The sequence below is a fragment of the Nannospalax galili genome, unplaced genomic scaffold (genome assembly GCF_000622305.1).
Source record: "Nannospalax galili isolate Female #2095 unplaced genomic scaffold, S.galili_v1.0 scaffold653, whole genome shotgun sequence".
Taxonomy (NCBI): Eukaryota; Metazoa; Chordata; class Mammalia; order Rodentia; family Spalacidae; genus Nannospalax; species Nannospalax galili.
In genome coordinates this window covers 2,513,860-2,517,441 of record NW_008334077.1, presented here as the reverse complement: position 1 = coordinate 2,517,441, position 3,582 = coordinate 2,513,860, and the positions used below count along the sequence as shown (strand labels likewise).

At 40.3% G+C, this 3,582-nt stretch overlaps 1 protein-coding gene across 1 annotated transcript in view; it reads right to left on the bottom strand.

Annotated features, from left to right (window-relative positions):
* Nucleotides 1-3,582, bottom strand: part of Znf318 (zinc finger protein 318) — a 31,429-nt gene that overhangs the window by 22,640 nt on the left and 5,207 nt on the right. The window lies entirely within an intron of this gene.

Sequence of the window (3,582 nt, the reverse complement as noted above, 5' to 3'; positions counted from 1 at the left end):
TATTCTGATTCCTTAAACATGTATCGCACTATGACTTATAGTGCACTATTTGCCTTTTTTTTAAACCTGTGCTAGGTCATAGAGATAACTATGCTGATGCTTTCATGTGATATCAGATACTCTTTACCCTAAAGCTCTGTAATTCTCATTTGTATAATTGTGTTGATAACAATACCATTTTGTTATTTCTCAGCATCTTAAACTACAAGATGGACCTTGGAGCAGACTCTGTGTGACACTGTGTGTGTTTGTGTGTGTGTGTGTGTGTGTGTGCGTGTGTGAGAGAGAGAGAGAGAGAGAGAGAGAGAGAGAGAGAGAGAGAGAGAGATTTGTATGTGCTTTATTTAAAGTCTGAGAAACAACATTTAAGAACAATAGTTTTTAAGCTGTGAGCCAGAGTTTGGGTTATTTTGTTTTTCTTGGCTGTGCAGTGGATAGAACCTAGGACCTCCACATACAACAGACAAGTGCTCTACCACTGAGCTGCATCTCCAGCCCCACAGAGATTCTACTGAGTACTTAGGAGCTACCTAAGGTTATGAAGGGCTAGGAAAGCAGAACCAGGAGGGCTCTGGACTTTCTATCTCATTTAAGTTGTACTAGTCATGATTTCATGTCTATGTACTCAAGTTTTATATATTTCACTTGGGGAAAAAAGTTTCACTATAGGAAAATTAAAAACTCTAAAACTGTTTTGTCATTCTCTTTCCTGCCTTACCTGGACATCCATGAGCATTGTGCTAATCTTGGACCCAGAAATAAGTGATGTTTTGGTTCACTATAGGTTTTTATTTTTTAGAAATACAAAGGCCTCGGGCTGGAAGGATAGCTCAGTGGTTAAGAGCACTGGCTGCTCTTGCAGAGGACCTGAACCCAGCACCCACATGGTGATTAATAACTGTCCTAACTCCAGTTCTAGGGAATCTGATGCCCTCTTCTGACCTCCATGGACATTGTACAACATGGGTTCACTTATATATATGCAGGCAAAACATTCATACACATAAAATTTTTTTAAAAAATACAAAGGCCTTAGACCTTTGTGGCATAAAAGTCAAAATTCAGGATGGGATAGCTTTCCTTTCAGCTCAGGACTGAAAGGAAAAGACCTAGCCACTTCAGGACACTATACCCACAGAGCTTCTATGACCCAAAGACAAAGTTTCTGATTTAAATCACAGCTAGAAATACAGATCCTCTAGGATTTTTTAAAATTGCGTTTCAAATTTTTATTTATTTTGCCAGGTATGTGACATACACCTTTAATCCCAGCACTCAGGAGGCAGAGGCAGGTGGATCTCTGTGAGATGGAGGACATCCTGGTCTACATAGTGAGCTCCAGGCCAGCTGTAGCTACAGGGAAACCCTGTCTCAACAAAACGAAGTAACAAGAAATTATTTATTTTGTGAGTATGCATGTGTGTATATGTGTGGGTAAATGTGTGCCATAACACACATTTGGAGGTTAGAGAACTACTTTACATGCTGAGCTAGCTCAATGGCTATAGAGATCCTCTATAATTTTAAGCATGTGATTTCATCTGAATAAAAATGAAATTGGGCCCTACAGATAAGAGTTATGCAATTTGGGAGTCTTTTAGATAGACCCACTGAAGGGGTACCCCTGCATCCCTGTTCAGCATGGAAGAAGCCAGAGCAGTCTGCGTCCCGAATCCCTATCTGCAAGCTGGGTAACCTCTTCAGAGGATGGTGTGATAAGACTAGGAGGTAGGAATTGGCTAGGCAGTTAGGATAAAAAAAGATCCCAAAGAAAAGTAGCCAGCTTCTTGGCTAAAAGTCAAAATGTCCTTGGGCCTCTTAGCAACATACTCTGTTCCAAAAGCCCAAAATGACCAAAGTATTTGAAGCTCTTATCTAATCCCTAAAAGATTTTAGGGTTACCTCTTCAGAAGGGTAATGTTAGAGTAGCAAAAAGCCCCATTTAGAAAAAAAAGAGAGTACTGAAGTTGTCAGAAAAAAGTGATGGGGAGATATGGGAGGTGTTGGAGGGCAGAGAGTGGGCATGGATTTGATCAAAACATCTTATATGCATGTATGAAATTCTCAATAAAGGTTTTTCAAGTTAAAAAATTTAAAAAAATAAAATAAAAAGAAAGAAACTGGGTAATCCCAGTACTTAGGAGGCTGAGGCACAAGGATCACCATGAGTTTGCGGCCACCCTGAGCTTGAAACTTTCAAACAATAAGCAAACAAACAAAAACAACAACAAAATTCCAGAATGAATTACCTACCATCCAGAGGATAGGAATTATTGGTATCTGGTTTTTTAAAATTCCTTTAAAAAAATTTTGTTGTTGTTGTTGAGACAGGGTCTCCCTGTAGCCTCAGCTGGAGTGACTATGTGAATAAGGCTGGCCTCAAACTCACAGAGATCTGCCTGTCTCTGCCTCCTGAGTGCTAAGACTAAAGGCATGCACCATCATGACTGGCTTAATTTCCTTTTAAAAAAAAAATACTTATTTTTACTTTTTATTTGTGTGTTGTATGTGCACACCACACATGTGTAGGTGCCTGGAGAAGCCAGAAAAGGGGATCAGATTCCCTGGAGCTGGAGTTACAGGTAGTTGCAAGTTGATGTAGGCATTAGAAACTGAACTCATGTCCTTGCAAGAACAGTATGCACCCTTAACTGCTGAGCTATCTCTCGAACCCCCGTCTTACTTTATTCAATAACTTTTTGGTGTATGTTTTTAGAAATGACTTTAGAAAAAAAAGTTATTCTATCTCTGGGACTACCTTAGCAGAACATCAGAAAGTTGCCTTTCTTTACTGACCAGCCCTGGCTTTGTTCAAAAGTATAGACTTAGACAACTAATAACAGCTATAAAAATAACTGTGAAAGTATATCAGTGTTATATTCTGTCAGCCAGCTCTGGGAATCAATGTTCCTACTACCTACTTCCTCCTCAGGAATCTGGGTAATTTCCATGTCTCAATATATTATGAAATAGGATTGGGAATGGACCAAGAATGACCTCTGAAATCAAGCACATACTGGAATAAATATTTTACTCTGTAGGTCCATCAACTACGAACACACCTATTTCCAAGAAATGTTCATGAATTGAGTCACTATCACTAAAACACCATCTATCATACCAAAAGGCTCATACCCATGTTACATGAGTAGTAGGATAGTCACTGACGTTTCCCTGCTCATTAGAACTATTACACATCAGGTTGGAGAGATGGCTCCACAGTTAAGAGCATTGGCTGCTCTTGCAGAGAACCTAGGTTTGATTCCCAGCACCCACATGGCACCTAACAACTGTCTGTAACTCCAGTTCCAGGGGATCCGAAGCCCTCTTCTGACCTCCTCTGGCACTGCACAACATGTGTGCACTTACATACATGCAGGCAATACACTTATACACATAAAATAAACATACTAAATAAAAATTTTAAAACTAAACGCTGGGCTTAGTGGTGCACACCTTTAATCCCAGCACTCCAGAGGCACAGGCAGGCGGATCTCTGTGAGTTCAAGGCCAGTCTGGTCTACATAGTGAGTTCCAGGACATCTGGGGCTACAGGGAGACCCTGCCTCAAAAAGACCCCCC